The sequence below is a fragment of the Phacochoerus africanus genome, chromosome 12 (assembly GCF_016906955.1).
Source record: "Phacochoerus africanus isolate WHEZ1 chromosome 12, ROS_Pafr_v1, whole genome shotgun sequence".
NCBI classification, from domain to species: Eukaryota; Metazoa; Chordata; class Mammalia; order Artiodactyla; family Suidae; genus Phacochoerus; species Phacochoerus africanus.
The window spans coordinates 6568980-6587759 of NC_062555.1; positions in this window are offsets into that span (position 1 = coordinate 6568980).

Here is an 18780-nt window from a genome sequence, read left to right on the forward strand (position 1 = left end):
TGTAAGACATTTATACTTCATTATACACAATTGAGAAAGATGCCATTTTTGTTAAGATTTCCTTTTCATTTCTTGCTACCACTTCACACTCACTCATTGAAGCAAAAACATCTTGTAGCAGATAAAGTCTGGCCTCTGTAGCTCATCGTTGAAACAGCATCCTGTAAAGCAAGCTGAGACTTCCACTTTCTCATTGCCTTTCAATGTGAGGATGAATACAGGTTCAAAGTCAAGACAAGCACCGAGTCTAGTTTAATAAAATTTAAATCCATCCATCTATATATGTCTCTGAAGCCCTCTTTTAATCATTTTACTGTAGTTCACATTAGAGAGTTCATGCTCAGAAACCACGTGCAAATCATACCTCTCATGGGGCTTTCTTTCTCCCTCTGTATCCTTGGTAAAAATGTCCCTGAAACTTCAGTCTCATCGCCTGCGTGATCCAAAAACCACACGGCCTGTTCCGTGAACTCTGGGGTAGCAGAGAGCTGGGACGAGGAGGAGTTAGAGGGTTTGTAGCCATGGTTTCCACCGCTTCTGGAGTTTCTTTTCGGTATTTGTTTGTAGGCTTTGCTTTTGATTTAGTATCTCAACGCAGACAAGCTCAGACTTTGTGCTTCATTAGCAACAATGGTGAAATATTTTCTCCACTCACCCAAAGCATTTATTAGGCAAGTAAATAGATGTTACGATGGAGGAACATGTTAAAAAGAACACCTGTGTGTATGTGTATCTGGGAAGTGGGATGAAATGAAAAGAGTCGCATCATAACACGTGGAACAGCCTCAAATGACACAACAGGTATCCAGCATTTGCCGCGTGGCCTCACCGCCTTCTCCCTGCTCTGGATTCTTCCGGCCCTGCTCTCCTCTCTCCTGTTTCTGTCTTCTGTATTTATACCTATCACTTCCTTCGAAGAGCTGTTAGAACAGCTTTGCGAGTAGGAAGCTTAGGGAACATCTTCTTTCCTCTTCCCTATTCATTCTTTTTATAATTTTTTTCTCATATGTAAGATTTTTTAAATTGGTATGACATTGGCTTATAACAGGATACAAGTCTCATGGCTCTAGCATCATATTTGCACTTCAGCGGGCCCTACAGCATGCTCGCCACCAAAAACCTAGTTTCCTGTCCTCACCCTATAGTCAAAATCCCCTTCACCCATTTCAGCCTCCTTCCTCTTCCCCTCTGGTAACTACTGATCTGTCCTCCAGATGTATATGTTTGTTTGGTTTGTTCAGTTATTTTCATTGCTTGTTTATTTTTTATATTCCACATATGAATGAAATCAAATGATACTTGTATTTCTCCTCTGACTTATTTCACTTAGCGTAACACCCTCAAGGTCTCTCCATGTTGCCACAACTGGCAGATGAACTGTTGTCACAATTTCATCTTTTTATGGCTGAGTAGTATTCCAGTGTGTGCATGTGTGTGTGTGTGTGTGTGTGTGTGTGTGTGTAAACACATCTTCTTTATCTATCCATCCATTGAAGGGCACTTAGATTTATGATGCTGCAATGAACACAGGGGTGCAGATATCATCTCAAAGCAGTGTTTTCATATTTTTTGAATAAATACGCAGATGTAGGAGAGCTGGATCATCTCCTATTCCTTCTGGTGCCATGTCCTTAGAGTCTAATTTATTCTAGGAAAAATACTGACTTTTTATCAGACATACTGTAATTAACATTAGGGAACAATGAGACATTAAGTACAAAAACTGCCTAATAAAAAGGCAATGAAAAACTGCCTAATATTTGTTGCAAGTGATGAAAATAATGGAACCTAAAGTAATACTTTTACCCAGGAGAACATAATATCCAGGTAAAGAATCATTCCCGGATTATTTACTGTTCTATGGAAAGCTGCTCTCAAACCACAGGGGAAGTTCTTTGCCTTCCTCTGCTCTTTCCGCAGCCCCGCAGGAATGTTTAGTGTTTTTCTTCTGAAAGCATTCGAAGCAGTGTTTCTACGCTTCCCTACACGATGTATCATGGTGAGCACTGCGGGAGCTTGCTGAGAGATTGACCCAAGTGTCATTCATTATGCAAACATGCATGTTTCTCAGGCGTAAATAGGAATGGAGGTGCAAAGATAAATAAGGCATTTGACTTCCAAGATATCGCAATCCAGTGATTAGCATTTAAATGAATTACACGGAGACGTGCGGTCCGTGCTATGATAAGCCTGTGTTTGGGGTGGATCGGGGCCATCGAAGAAGGGCTGGATGACTTTTCTTGACACGGTTTGGGTGTGGCTGACACACGCCATCTTGAAAAGTAAGTAACTATTAAATGCTCTGAAGGCAGGTAGTGAACCCTGGGGAAATGGAAAGTGCTTTTCTAATGATTCAAGCTGGGTGTTGGGTAAAGGGAAGGGCAGGTGTAGAGAAAGCTGAGAAGTGATGCAAAGGTGGGGTGACGATAAAGGGAAAGCGAAAGGCAAGAGGAAGAGTTTGCAATTTATTCAGCCTACGGCCACGCAGCCAAATTACCAGCAGCAATTTTCTGACAGTATTTAGTGGAATTTTGCTGTTTCCCAGCTTTGCGGATAATGGCTTGGCAAACCTTCTCCGACGAGTGTGAGATGATGAGGTGTGTGTACGCTGTGGGTCAGCACACTGGCTCTTTGTGGTTGTGATGTGGAGTCAGGATAGGGTCAGTCTCCTGATGCTGGCGTGCGGAAGAGTCACTGGCTGGAAACACCATAGAGACTCCATAGTTATTGTTTAACAAGATATTCCAGTACTATTATTGGCATGTCCACCTTGAGAAGCTTTGTAAGCCATAGATTTGCTACTGGTGTATACCTGGATACATGGCAAACTGCTTTATTCTAGTGCCTTTACAGAAAACAGAGAGCAGCCTGCAGCAGTGTAGGGCTGAAGAGTTACGGTGCACGGTTTCGCTGAAGTCTTGCTGCAATATGACCCCGTTGCAGTCGCGTGCACCAGCTGTGGCCAGTCGCAGACAAGGTCCAGTGTATGATCTGCTTGTGGACGCTCAGCTTTGTGACTCGATGGCCGGGGTGGCCATGGGTACACCGCTTAATCTTTTCACTGGGGTTTTGTAATCTGCAAGCAGGGAGAGGCCATCAGGCAGCACTACCTCTGACGTCCTCTGATTCCAGACAGTGGTGTGGAATAGTGCGGGCTTCTGCTTCCCTCCCAAGGGGTAGACGAGGAAGCCCTCAGCTACAGAGAAGGCCCTCTTGGCTTTCCCACCTCACGACTGATTTCCTCCCAGACACTGATGGAGGGGACAGATGTAAGGGTCCTTGTTTGTCAGAGAGGTGCTCTTTCAGGATGGTCAGGAGCCCTCAGATTTTTGCAAATATTCTCCGGATTTGGGCTCCAGGGGAAGATGCCCCATTTATCAATGATGTTTCTTTTGTTGATGCCCATGAGGAAAGTTGTTTTAGTCAGGTATTTTTCTGGAATTTACTTGAAGTTTCATTTATAATTGGAATTATTTTGGGGGGGGGAGCCACACCTACGGCATATGGAAATTCCCAGGCTAGGGGGCAGATCAGAGCTGTGGCTGCTGGCCTACGCCACAGCCATAGTCACAGCAACGCGGGGCTCCGAGCCACAGCTGTGACCTACACTGCAGCTGTGGCAACGCCAGATCCTTACCGCACCGAGGGAGGCCAGGCCGCCCACCGATGACCCCATATCCTCATGGATGCTAGTCAAGCTCTTAACCCACTCAGCCACAGGGGACACTCTGGAAACTTTTTTCTTGTCATTATGTTGCCGAGGTGGGGACATGAGTTCATTTTGACCAATGCAAAGTAAAGCAATCCAGGCCAGGGAGCTGCATGTTTCAAAGAGAATCTAGGGGAAACACACCACCATCCCACCTCAGAAACTCGATGAGCAAACACCCAGAGAGAGAAACAGAAACCACGGGTGACAGAAAAAGGCTCCAAAGCCTAAGAGGAGAGCAGAATGTGAAAGGAAGGGCCTGTCCTCCGACCACAGGAGAGTCACAGACACTCCCTTTGTGGTCGCCGAGGAGTCTGTCTGGGGGGGAAGTGGCTGGTGGAGGGCCTTTCCGTTTCCAATTTGAGTCCAACGGAAAATCTATCCTGTGGCCTCTGGCTCCTGCCAAAATGAGGGAAAAATGAAAGAAAGGATGAGGAGGCCCTTGCGAAGGAGGTAGCTGTCGGCGAGTGTTTTGTTTGTCTGTTTGAACATGCAGTGTCTGGCGTGAGGCCACCTGCACGGCGCGTCACTGAGGACGGCGGGCGACGTCCTGCTATGAAGTGGGAAAAACATAGAAAGAGTGGCGTTCCTGCTGCGGCGCAGCAGGTTAAGGATCCAGTGTTGTCTCTGCCGCGGCTCAGGTCCCTGCGGCGGCTCGGGTTCAATCCCCAGCCTGGCACAGTGGGTTAAGGATCCGCTGTCCCCACAGCTGGGCCATGGTTCACCGCTGCAGCTTGGATTTGATTCCTGGCCCCCGGGAACTTCCGTGTGGCTCGGGGACAGCCCAAAGTAAATAAATAAATAAATAAAAATTTTAAAAATGGACAGAGTCATTTACAGAAGAAGCTTAAGAATGTTTAGAAGACTCTCATTGAACACCTGCCTGCTCTTTTCACATCAAGGCGCGCCTTTAGACAATGACACAACGTGTGTGTGTGTGTCGCTGTGGAGAGCACTTGAAGACACCCGTTGTCAGTGTGATCGGCCAGCTCTGGCATGTGGGCCACCACCAGGCCCAACCTGACCACCCCCGAGGACCAGGGAGTTAAGTATCCTTGTTGACCTGAAATTTAGATACAGCGGGTAGTAAATGTTCTGGTGTGTTCGCTAGGAGAACGGCTATAACAAAGAAACTCCCGGGGTGCCCCCTCCAGAATTAGGGCAGGTGGACCCCCTCCCACGGCCCCCCCATGTCAACCAGGGACCCAGGCTCAAGGGCAGGCTTGCCCACCTCTGGGTCACTGTCACCACCTACAGACCGAATGCTGGGTGGGGCAGCCTGGGTTCCAGCTGGCAGCACATGGACCAAGGTGGAGGACAGGGCCACTGCCTCGAGGCCTGGGCATCCGCGGGACATGTCACCTGAGTGACAGTCCACCTTAGAGGACTCCGGCCACACCTGCCTGCCCTGGGAGGGATGGAGCAGATGCTGCTGAGCGCCCACACTCTCCACCACCATCCTTGTAACCCAGCCTTAGAACAACGTTTGTGGGTCACTCGCTTCTCCTACTAAGCAGCTGGAGGCAGGCTCGGCTGGCTGTCTGCGTGTCTTCATGTTTCACTTCTGCAGGGTACATTTATGACAGGGAAGTGGCTCTCCAGCTAGACTGCATCTCCTGGTCTCCCTTGAGGACTTCGGAGGCCAGGTCAATAGAATCTGGACTTGAAACTCTCATACCGCTTCTAGGCTCCACCTTAAACCAACAAAAAACGGACTTTGCACCGTTGGGAAATAAATGTCTACAATGTTGAACCCCTGAGATTTTGTCTTTTCCCCCATCCATGCAGGCAGAATTTACTTTCCCGAAAGATACTTTTGAGTCCAGAAACATTGGTTCTCTGATCGTCTTTCAAGATGCTTAGTCAGTTACTTTGCTTATGATGCACAGTTAAATTCTTGTATGAAGATTAGACTGTATGCCTTGAGATCTTCAAAAGAAAATGTCAAGAAGCCATTTGAGTTTTTCTTATTATTTCAGCTAAAACAAGATTTTTTTGAGTGATAAATACAAGGATATTCAGTTGATTCATAAATGCAGATAACCACCAAGATGAAGTTATTTTAAACACACACCCACCCCAGAGTGGTTTATGAGTCTGGGGGCGTAGGCACTCAGAGAAATCGAAGCGAGGAGAGAAAGGAAAGCCTCGTCTATGTGCTCTTTGCTCCACAGGGTTGGTTCTGTCTCGCTCTCTGCTCCCGCTCCCTCCCCATCCCCTTCGCTTGCTGCTAGATCAGAACCAGACTTTCCCGACGGTGCTGAGATGAGGCAGGCTGAGAATCTGACAGACCCACCACAAAGCTCTGACCAGCAGGTTACACCGAAGCAGCTCTCCATCTCAGGACGGCTCCCTGGTAAGAGGCTGCAGGGGGTAAAACTCACCCCAGGTCCCCTTTCTGGAGTTGCTCAAGCTCCTGCCCCGTTCTCCGTCCTGTTCAGCACTTGTTCTAACATCCGTTGTCTATTTTTTTTGCCTCTTTGCAGTGTCTGTCCTGAGCCTTAGTCTATTTCCCAAGCAGGGGCCCTCAGTCCTTCAAGGGCAGAGGGCACCTCGGGCCTCGTCTCCCGGTCAACAAGGACCCTCTGGGCAGCTCTTCTGGTGACCCTCCCTTACCTCAGCCCAGCCTCTGTCCAGGATAAGCCATGCCTCTGCGTCCCCTCTGTCCTTCTCTTTCCGTTGGGTTTCCTCCCGTCAAGTAAGCCTTTCCCATCTGGTGAGTCATCTGCTCCCACAGGCTTCTTTGTCGAAAGCCTGACCTTCGAACCTAATCTTTGGAAAATCGAATTCTGTCTTTATTTTCTTTGATGGTTTCTATTACCGTTAAACAAACGTCCTTCTGTGAAGCAGCAGTTTCACAACAGTGGAAATACCTAGGCTGTGAGTCAGCAAATAGCCAAGTTGTCACTCTAATCTCAGGAAGCTTGAAAGATGCGCGCTGCAGATAGTCCCCAGCAGCACCCAGAGACAGGGAGTGCTTTCTACCTACGAGACACTAACGCAGGCTATGAAGCAAGGTGACGTAAATTCTCAAAATGGTTAAATGATGTAAACACATGTCTTTCTGAAGCTTTTTGATAATGTCCCAGCAAGCGTATACTCTTTTTGGGTAATACCTTCATCCAAACAAACATTTATCCTAGTGTGAAAGAACAGTTGGATTTAAAGCCAAAGTTAATTCTGTCACTAGTTGGGTAAGTCACTTTAAAGAACCTTGGTTTGGGAGTTCCCATCCTGGCGCAGTGGTGAACGAATCCGACTAGGAACCATGAGGTTGCGGGTTCGATCCCTGGCCTTGCTCAGTGGGTCAAGGATCCGGCGTTGCCATGAGCTGTGGTGTAGGTCGCAGACGCGGCTCGGATCCCGCATTGCTGTAGCTCTGGTGTAGGCTGCTGACTGCTGCTCCGATTCACCCCCTAGCCTGGGAATCTCCCCATGCTGCGGCAACGGCCCAAGAAAAGGCAAAAAGACAATAAATAAATAAATAAATAAGTGAATAATGAACCCTGGTTTAATATCCATAAAACAGGAATAGCAACGGCCCTCTCTGGCTCATGGCGCTGTTCTAGAATCAAGGAAACGATAAATGCTGGAGTCGTGAGTACTGTGAGAGGGTCCTACATTCCTCCTTGTACTTGTTCATGCAAATGCCGTCTTCTAGATTAAATTGTGCCCATACCGATGGCACAGGATGTGCCTGGTTGCTCAGAGCACCTGTCCCAGGACCTTATTTACAGAGTAGCCTTATTTAATGTTTATTGTGAACAGTGGACAGGTATTCCCTTTCGATAGTTTTGCCTTATTTCATTGTAATTTATTCTGTTATATAATATGCTAATTGGATAACCTAAGATGGTTTATTTTTTATTTACTTATCTATTTTTTTGCTTTTTAGGGCCACACCTGTGGCATATGGAGGTTCCCAGGCTAGGGGTCAACTCAGAGCTGCAGCGGGTGGCCTGCACCACAGCCACAGCAGTGCGGGATCCGAGCCACATCTGCGACCGACACCACAGCTCTTGGCAACGCCAGATCCTTCACCCACTGAGCGAGGCCAGGCATCGAATCTGTATCCTCATGGTTTCTAGTCGGGTTTGTTACCACTGAGCCACAACAGGAACACCAACAGTTCCTTTTTTGAAGGAGACGGATTCTGAGTCTGAAACATGTATAACGTAGTTGCATCGGAGGTGACCCTTGCAGGCGTCTTGGAGGTGGAATAGTCCTTCATATGTGACCCAGTAGAAGTGGGGGGCGGGGGGGGGCAGATATTGAGACTCTGCGCTGACCAGTCATTGACTACAAGCGACTTCCAAAGAGGGGGTGCAAACCTCCCGAGGCAGCTTCCTTGGGACAAGGGTGGTTCCTGTGTTCGTGAGCCATCGGCAGCTTGAACCAGCAGCTGCTGGGAGAGAGAGAGAGAGGGACAGAGAGAGAGAGCGTGCCCCTTGGGTCTGAGGGGGGTCGTCCCCCCCGCCCCAGTATCCACTACCATCTGCCCCTTGCACCGCCCATGAAAATTGTGTCATATAGTGTATTCACCTGCATCCAAAGACAGCTGCTGCTGATTCCTGAAGGACTCTTGGCCTGGGGAGAACTTATCAGAGGCAAATCAGAGGGATGGAGTGCTCCGCCAGCCCCATCGCTGTCCTTGGTCTAGGGACCACAGTCGGTCCTTTCTTTTCTATGACCCGTTCTAGATTCCTCTCAGCCTGGCTCCGTGCTCCTGCTGGTGCTGGTGGCTTGTGTGCTAAAGTGACCCAGGGCCTGGCTGCTGCCCTTGTCCCTGTCTGTTCATGTGTCGGGAGATGCACCGTGGAATCATCTGAGTGTCAGAAATACTTTCCCTTACCCCCACCTGTAATAGCAGCTCCACTTTTTCTTAATAATCAAGATCAGTTACCTCTCCCGGGATGATGCCTCCTTTCATTGCCTGCTGGTCTCTTGGTCCAGGGGACTCAAAGTAAGCCATAGGTGCCTGTAATTTAAAAATTAAAATGACTCTGGTTTTGTTCCTTGCTGAAAGAATTCATCTTCTGGGAAGAAGGTCCCTGGGAATGATAGCAAACGGGGACACTCCTATTCTGACCCTTTGTTTCCCAGACCCATGTATGTATTCCACACACTGGGGGCACATGTAATGGTTATTACCATGAATAACCACCTGTGATGGCTATTAATCAAGGGTGTATTCTTTATTCTAAGGATGACACAGCTTCCTGGAAGGGTATCATCTCAAGATGGTGCCCTCGTGAGACCATGCCATCGCTCCATCAGGCTGGCAGCACCTGGGTCTTATGGCACGTGATAGGACCCATGGGCCATGTGGCCACTGCCGCACCACCTTTGCTGTGAAGTAGGGCCCTTTGGTCTGATGTGATATCGTATGAGATCCCGAACTGGTGGGTCCAGTCTACAAGCCATCTTATAGCGACGCTGGCTAAGGCCCTTCTGGCGGGAAAGGCAAACCTATAGCCCAGACATATGCTGATTCAAGTCAAGATGATCAGTGCCTCCTTCAAGGTGGAAGAAGTCCCATGTAATCAATTTGCCATGAGATGGTCGGTTGTTCTCTTAGGGGTTTCATTTTCTCAGCATCGGTCTCTTTTTCTTGATGGTTGGAATTTGGCAAGGGCAGAAGCTAGACCGGCTTTCATGGGTGGATGTTCACGGTGTGGGACCAGTGCATACGTATCTCTGCCACCACGGCCATGTTGTTCTTGAACCCTAACAGGCGGCTGATGCCAGAGGCTGGCTGAGGTCAGCTGGCACAGTTATTTTGGCTACTTGGTGCTTTATGTAGTTTGTGTGGTGGGTGATCTCTGCTGGGCGTTACCATGTGGTACAGAGACGTTCATACTTTTGAATATTCTCATAGGTCCATCCACATGCATCTTCCAGAGCCCTTCTTATTCCCAATGTTCGAATTATTCTCCTTTCAGGCCCTATTCGCTCCCCAAGCCATTCTCCACTGCCCATGAGCCATATGTAATCTAACCTCAGCTCGCATGTCTTTCCACATGAAGTAGCTGAGCAGGTGCATTGCTCCAGGTTCTGCCCCTAGGGAGGCTTTTCCCTCACTGCTCTCTTAGCAGAAACGCATTGCAGAATCAGTCCGTCTTCAGCTTGCACCTACATACTGTCCCAGCACAAACTTAATGATTTTCTTCCTCCATCATTAGTGGTAGGGGAGTCCTGCGCTGCCACAGGGCACATGGAAGCCCTGCTCTTGTTCAACTCCGAGTTTACCACTTCCATCTCTCCGTGGATTGCTGCTGGGCCCACCTGACCTTATGGCCTGGTGCTCTGATAGAACTCAGCTCGTGAAAAGACACTCTATCTATCTCAGTGGCCCAGGCGCATGCCGGGAGCTCTGAGCTGGACCGATTGCTCACATTTGTCCTGAGATGGAACACCTGGGTGTTGGTTCCCCACTCTGGCCGTCCATTGTATAGAGTCCATACCGCAGCCTGACTACCTGAGCAGGGCGGCAGGTTGATCTAATTCTGGGGTTGCATCATTCGGCACTGGTTCGACCCTCTCCCAGGGCTCCGTTCTCTGGCCTCACTGTTTCATGTTCATACCCTGCCCCCACCTTCCCCTTACTCTTTTACTTCTCAAAGTCCCAGAGCCTGGGTGGGGAAGAAGGACCTCGTCGCCCTTCAGGAGCCCCTGGGGGACCACCACACCCAAGGCGTCGCGTCGTGCCCGCTGACGGGGAGGTGGCCTCTCCTGAAGCTCCGCCCCTTCGGGTTCTCCCGCTTCCTGGTGTGGAGCCGGGACCTGGCCCGGCCAGGCTCGCAGCGCTTCGGTCCCAGCTCAGGCGGGGGTTCCGGTTCCGCGGGTGTGCTCACCGGTGTGCGGAGTGTCCAGGGAGCTGGGCCTTTGGGTGTTCGTCCCTCTTTCACGGCTCTCTGCTGTCCTCAGATGCGGGACCTGCCTCCAGGGGCAGCGTGAGTGTCAGGCACCTGCGCTCGTTCAAGCAGCGGTCTCCTCCAGCTCTGTCCCGCTGTGTCTAGGCCACGTTGTGCACCATGAAACTCCCTTCTTTGGGGATGAATTGTTTCATTGGTGGTTCTTTGGTGTCTCAGGAAATTGGCCCGTGAGTTCCCCCCTGTAGTTTTCCCACTGTGCACTGAATTCACACTTCCCAGCTTAACCACAGGTCTGCTTGCCAGAGCCCCACCGTACATTCGCCTGGAATCCCGACTTCTCCTGGGTGAGGGGCCAGTTTAAACCTCAGAGTATTTACATCCATATCTATCCTCTGTGGCCCTAAGTGGAGTCACTGCCGGTGAATGAAAAATACATGCGGTCTGGTTAACTCATTTTCACATAATGTTTTCATCAATTGCAAAATTTTCCATCACTTATTCTTTTCCTGCTTCTTGTTCCTCACCTCCCTTTTTTGTGTTGTTTTTGGCATTTTCTATTTTCGGCCACGTCTGAAACAAGCGTTTCACAGATTGTTCTCATCCATAGCTCACATCCTCTCTTCCAGGCAGCTCTATCTTGGAGACCATCACGAGGTCAGAGAGATATAGCCTTTGCCTAATGGGGAACTAAATAAGGCTGTGGTGGAGCTGTTGCCCTGGTTTTTTCCATGATGGCTTCATGTTATCTTTGTGAATGAAAACGGAGTTGTTTCTTTTTGAGTGAAACAAATATATGTCGGTGTCTTTGTATTTATCAGGAGAAAACTCTCTAGTTAACAGCTCATCCTCAGATCTTATGAGGCTTTCAGTTTTCACTCACACAAATGCCAGTGCAGGTTGAATGACTCTTCTGGGTGGGCCAGTCTCTCCACGTGGCTTTGCAGTGTCGGAGTGCTTTGCTTCTAGACTGCACATGGAGAAGAGAGAGACAGTCTGGGTGTCTTCTTGGCAGCCTCGCAACTCGTACCCATCCCTTCTGCTCACCACACAGAACTCAGTTTTGTGGCCCTAATAATTCCAGGTAAAATATCAAATTACAGTGTAAGAAACCAGACCAAATTCGAATGAAAGAGCTACTGAGAAGTATATACCCAGATACTGACTGTATAGGAACGTCTGTAGAAGGTGCTACATTTGCTCTTCGTTTGAAGGGGGCTGGAAAATGTGGTTTTTCTCATGTCCAGGGATAGGGTCTAAGACTGGTGAGCATCTAGGCAGGCTCATCACACTTCCTAAAAGGAAAGAGGAAGAAAAATCATTATTTGAGGACAAGAGTCATGGCTGAAGCAAAAAGACAGTGCTATGGGGAAAATCATATTACTAAGTAGTAGGACAGACTTATTCTAGCCCTTCTGCAGCCAGGAAATGCCAGAAGTTACATTTATTTGTGAGTTTCAGAGGTTGCAGTTAATCCAGTAGTATAATAGTTCAGAAAGGAACTTGGGTTACTTCGCATTTAATCCACGTTTTCTTATGCATCTGTCACTTCTCTGAAGCCATCCCCTTCCTCCAGGAAGAATGACTGTCCCTCCTCTGAGTTCACAGGGCACATTTTTCCTGTCTCCCAAGAGGAGGCTGGCTTGGGCCCCCGGAAGGCCACGGGCACAGAAGGGCAGGAGGCCGTGGTCCACAGGCCCCCACATCCCACGAAGGGGAGGCGGCGCTTGCCTTTGCACGGCTCCCACCTTCATACACACTCTGCAGAGGAGCACGGACCACGCAGCTGAGTCTGTGATGGCAGAGGGAGCAACTTGCTGAAGGAGACGCTCTTGATGTGACTTGATGCCCAAGGACGTTGCGTATGGAGCTGACAGCACCAGCAGACCTTTTGACAAGTAGGCAGTGTCCGCTCTTTCCTACTACAAGGAGGAGGGGCCACCCGTCCATCTGGCTTTTCAGCAGGTACCTGGAGAGAGGAGCCCGGGAGGTGGTTTCTCAGTCTTACCTGATATTCCTCCTCTCCTCTCTCGAGACGCTGACCTGTGGGCCTGGAGTTCTCTGGGCTTTTTCCTTTCCAGGAGCCCTATGAGTCTCACCCTAGTTGAGACCTGCGTCTTACTCATCTCTGTTTCCCTGGCAACGAGCAGAGCCTTTGGCACACAGCCGGTGTCACTAACTGGTGAGTCTCTCCAGGAAGCAATCATCTAGACTGTTCTAGAAATGTCTCGTGGAGCCTAGAATTCTGAAGATGAATATAGAAACCTCTGAGCGAGGAATATTTAGTGCTTTTTTCCCCCCTCAGTTTTGGCACTTCTCATCACCCCCATAGATCACCATTCTAGTCAAAAGTCTGCCAAATAAACATTCAGTTGATTTAAACCAAACCCACTGAATGTTCACATTCTAAGTTTGACCACAATAGCAACAGACAGTTTGGTGGGAGGCTAGGAAAATATCTGAAATCCGCAAGATTCTTGTCTTTATTTTTTTTCCCGTCTACCCAGAAATAAAGGATAAATGTAACGTCACCTGTTTTGAAGAGTTAAAGTAAGAATGATTGAATGAAAAAATGTGCCAAGAGAGTGGCTGGCCACCTTCAAGTTTCCTGCCCTCTTTTTTGTCACTCTTGTGACAAGAAGTGGACACCAGAACATTCCACTGGTGACACAGACCCAACTGTCAAGCTAAAGGCCAGGCCTGCCATATAAGGAGGCAGAATTCCTGCTCCAGAGCTAATTTCATCACACTCCTTCGTGCTGGCTAGTGCCCTTCACCCCTCTGGCAGTTTCTGTTTCTGTCTGGCAACTGCTTTGCCCATAGTCTCCACGCCTGAATCCTAGACCTCAGTTTTGTCTGCTCTCTTTAGAAGTCAACTGTAGAGCAGTTTCTTGCTGCAGAGATCCACTGGTCCTTGGTTTTTGTTTGCAGCCTGGATGATGACGGGCAAGCCTCTGCTTTTGTCTAAGAGGAAAGCAAGCTTTGAGGAAAAACACGTGGAATGCTTCATCTCCAGACTCATTGTGAATAAGGCTAATCTGCTGAGAGCGCTGTATAAGCTCTTTTGCATGTGGAGCCTCTTAAATGCACATGCCTTACTCTTCCTCCAGTGTCCTCTTCTGGACATTTGTAACTGTAGGACCTCAACGATGATATTTAAAATTGAGCCAGAAAGGACTTTGCTGCCATTGTGAGGGTGCAGGCTCAACACCCCAGAGGCACCCTGTATCTCTCACTTAATTATTCCCCAGAGCACACTGCTCACCAGGTACTGTCTTGCGCCCTTTCTTCCCCTGGCCTTGATTTCTGCCCTAGTTCCAGCCTTGATTCTCTCCTGCTGGGCTGCAGAACGGGCTTCTGGTGTGGCTTTGCTTCCTCAGTTACGCCCCTGTCGTAGCAGTCTTCCACACTCAATCCAGGACGAACAGTTTAACACACAAAGTCATCATGTAACTCGCAGGAGGAAGCACAAGATCATGGATCCACTTTGGAGACAGACACCTGCGTTCAAACCCTGGGTCTGCCACTCACCAGTCATGTGTCCGTAGATAAATTTGTTCACCTTTTTGGTTCTGCATTTGTTGATCAAGAAAATGAGGCAATTGTGAATAGTGCTGCAATGAACGTAGAGTTGCATGTATCTTTTTGAAAGAAAACAGAAATAGGTCTCAGACCCGGAGAACAGACTTGTGGTTGCCAAGGGGGTAGGGGGAGGAAGTGGGATGGAGGGGGAGCTTTGGGTTAGTAGATGCAAACTATGACATTTAGAATGGCTAAGCAATGAGGTCCTGTGGTACAGCACAGGGAACTCTGTCCAGTCTCTTGGGGTCGATGCGGTGGAAGATAATCTGAGAAAAGGAGTGTATATATAGATATAGGTATGACCGGGTCACTATGCTGTGCGGCAGGCATTGGCCCAACATTGTAAATCAACTATACTTTAATAAAAATTTTAAAAAAATAGAGAAAGAAAAAGGTGAGGGGTACTTATGTCCAAGAGCGCTGGCGTGGACGAAACGAGGGCTCGTGGATCCCGCATGAGCACTTCTGTCATTTGCTTAAAACTGCAGAGGTTCCCTCTGGTATGAAAGACAACGCTGACCTCTGGGCGGGACTGTGTCTCGTCTCAGAATCTGCCCTAAGCCCTCCTTTCAGCCTTCCCTCTTCGCCTCTCGCTTCCCCCGCATGTTGCAGCCACACGAAATACATCACCATTGCCTGACTTCCCAGCTTCCACAGACTTTTCCCTGCACCCAAAATGTTCTTTCTTTCTTTCTTCTCTGGTTGGGTTTTATTTATTCTTTAAGATCCACCCCAGTTATCTCTTTCCTGTGGGAAAGAAAAATGGGAGAACATTAGCCAACTGATAATAGAACAAGTAAAAATTCATGTTAACTATAAAACAAAAGCCAGTGCCTTTTCTGGATGAACACATCTAATGTCTGTTATAATTCTTTATGATTTGAATGAGTACTTTTTTTTGCTGAGAACACTTGGAGTTAGAGGCTTTTTTTTTTTTTGGTCTTTTTGTCTTTCTAGGGCCGCACCCTCGGCATATGGAGGGTCCCAGACTAGGGGTTCAATTGGAGCTACAGCTGCCACCTACACCACAGCAACAGCAACGTGGGATCCAAGCTGTGTCTGCAGTCTACACCACAGCTCATGGCAACGCCGGATCCTTGACCCATCGAGCGAGGCCAGGGATCGAACTGGCAACCTCATGGTTCCTAGTCGGGTTCGTTAACCACTGATGCACTGCAGGAACTCCGAAACCTTTTAAAAGGCTTACATTTTTCACTTGAGACGTGGAGGTTGGTTTATTTCTTGGGTGACATAAGAGAGTGTCTGATCAGACTGTCCCTAAACCTTTTGACTATTGATACTCAGCTCCGTGGGTCCCAGACATCTGATTCTGCTTGGGGTTTGACCGGAGAGACGGGGAGGAGGGTGTGATCATCTAATTCTCAAGTGTAACGGGCAGCTTTCTAAATCTGAATCACGTGCTTATGACAGACCCTTTCTTCTTACAGAAGCCAGTCAGCTCCCTAATGCCATGAGCGTGACTTCTTTTTCAGCCCTCAAACCTAAGGCCACATCTTCCCCAAATGACAACATTCCAAATTAGGGCAAGGTCCCCATGGGTTTATAAATGTGGCTCTTTTGGGGTTGAGTTCAAATCCCTACCTAATTTCCCGTCAGTTATTGTGAATGTCAAAGTAACGTGGTCAACTCTAAACTATAGCACGATTCCTTTAAGCTTAAAAGTTCACTTTGAGAAGATAAAATATGAGTGTGGCATTTCAGGGTCCTCAGATTTTCAAACGAGATGTAAGGTAATATGAACATTTAAGATGTGCAGCCAGTTCTCTTTCTCCCCTTCTCCCTTCATCCCTCCTCTTCATTTTCCTTCTTTTTTTTCTTTTTTTTTTCAAATTCAAGTGAAAGGGTACCTGAGAGAAAATACCTAGTCAAATATTGACTATATAGAAATATCCATATTCTGTATTTTGCCAATGACGTATTTGTGGAGAAGTTTCATTTTGGTTAGGCAAAGAGTAAGGTGCAAGATTTTGCCATTAGAATAATACATTTTTAGCTTTTGAAACTGAGCAACTTTGAAGGGACTTCTGGAGGCAGATCTTTCCTCCCCCCCATGTGTCCCCAGCCTCTTGTCTATAGAAAAGCTTCAGCCTCCTAGGGCTTCCCCAAGGTCCAAAAAGCAAATTTAATCAGGGAAGAGAGGAAATACAGAAGAAAAAAAAAAGTCAAGCAAGATAAAATAATAGTAGTTTAGCTGTAGAACAGAGTCAGGAACCTCAAGTTCCTCCTCAAAAGCTATAGATAATATCCTGAGCCATATCCTTGAGTTGTTTTGCAGATACTAAAACCCCTGCCAGGTGGAAAAAGTTGACTGAATGCAGACTGCAAGCCCGTAGACCGCAGACTGGTTGGAACCAGAAGGTTGGTGATGCTGATTCCCCAAATATCTCCCTTTTACCACCAACCCGTCAGAAGTGTGTCCACAAGCTGATCAGACCCCCCACAACCCTCACCCCTAACACTGACTTTCAAAACCCTTCCCTGAAAACTGCCTTTGGGGAGGTCAGATCTTTTGAGTCTGAGCTGCCTCTTCTCCTTGCTTGGCCCCAACGTGGGGGGCCTTGCAAAATGCTGCATGTACCTTCCTTCCCCACAGCCTGGTGTCAGCAGAGTGCCTTTGTTGTGCGTTGGGCAAGTGGATCCAAGTTTGGTCCATTAACACTTTTAAAATACTGATCTTAACAAAATGGATGGTAGTATTTCTGCTGTTGCTCAGTATTTTTTAGTCCTATAGATTAGGTTTCACGCCAGTCTGAGGAAAATCTACAATTCTATGTATAATAGCAATTATTTATATCTATGATAGTTTCAATCACCATTTACTCTATTTTTCCCTTCATGCATTTCAGAATTCCTTCTTTTCAAGCATAAATCATCAAAGATTCCTATTCCTCTACTCCAGCCCGTGTTTGCACACAGAAAGAAAGCAACTTCAACTTTATCCCACATGAGCTAAATAGGTACATAGGTCCTTTTTATAGAACATTGGGGACTCAAATTTCTATCTTCATAGATTCCCACTCTTCTATATTATATGCATGAGGAAGAATGTAAAATCGTGTCTGAGAAAAGTCAATTTGTTTTTACTTTTTAAATGAATTGGTTTTAAAATCGTACATTTTGTTGACTGCCCCTGCTCAGAGTCACGATAGAAGGCAGGAGATCGGCAGAGAATCTCAGATGGATCCGATTTCTCTAAACCGTAGAGCTAATCACATTTCTGTGATTGATGTAGTAGAACCGCTAAGCCCTACAAACAATTCCAATGAAAAAGAAGCTGTCTTTTCAGGTCTCTTATAACATCTTGAATCTGTACAGCCATGGTGACTTTTTGTTTTCTTTTTGAAAATGAAGAGGTGTCTTAGATGTTTGTTTTAGCCGTCTGTCCAAAAACTGGATGGCTCTGTAACGTGGCATCTTATCAAGACAAAGACCAGAAGCATCCCTTTTATGATCGGGGTGTGTGTTGGGCAGTTACGAGTCTCATGCCTCTCAGTCGAAGGGCCTGGACTTTTTAATGTGACAGTAATACTCAAAATAGGAGCAGAGCGGCTTGTGTTTATATGGACTCAGGTCAGCTCCATCAGACATTGAAAGTAACGACACAGTGCTGTAAGGTCTTAGAAAGCCTTTATGGAAGAGTAAATTCTACCTGGACCTTGAAGAACGGGTGGGACTTTGAAAGCTGAGAAGGGGTAGGAAAAAGCATTTTAGAGAGGGAGAAGATTAACCAAAGGATGGTGAGGATGAGAGCTCCATCAGGAAAAAAGGCAGTTAATCCAGCGCTATATCAAGGTAGAAAGTGCACCTAGAGGGAGTGATGGGAATTATACTCTGAAGGTCTCGCCGGGAGTGTTTTGAATCCATAAAGGGAAGTTTGAATGGCGTGTTGTATATCGCAGGGATGACCTGGCCAAATCTGTGTTTCGGAAGGTGGCATTTGTGGCTCTTCAGAGGATGAACTGAAGATAAGAGGCTGGAAAGAAAGAAAACAAGTCACATTAGCAAGCAATGAGAGCCTATGCTAGGGCAGGGGTGGCTGAAAATGGGCAGGCAACATGCCAACTGCAGATGCTGATTACAGAAGGAGGATGGAGGGAATTTGGTGTGTAAGGGAGTAAGGGAGAGAGTGAGTAAGGGGGAGAAATACCTGGTGACAATGATGGTGGTGGTGATGAAACCAGCTCCAATTAGACCCCCAGTCTGGGAACCTCCATGTGCTGCGGGAGCGGCTCCCCTTCCTAAACCTCCTTTAATATATTTAACCTGCTAACGCATGGAATTAAGCTTAAAGTAGAGCCATTTGAACTTTGTCCCATGGAAATTCAAGGAGAATAATTTTAAGCCCATCTATACATGGCCCCATGCAATTGCTGCGTGCCTGATGGCTGGGCAAGCCAGTACCATGAATATTCAGTGTTTCACTGTGGTGTGGGGATGGCTAGTGATTCAATAATATATACAACAGGAAGGAGTTCCCATCGTGGCTCAGTGGTTAACAAATCCCACTAGGAACCATGAGGTGGCAGGTTCAATCCCTGGCCTTGCTCAGTGGGTTAAGGATCTGGCATTGCCATGAGCTGTGGTGTAGGTTGCAGA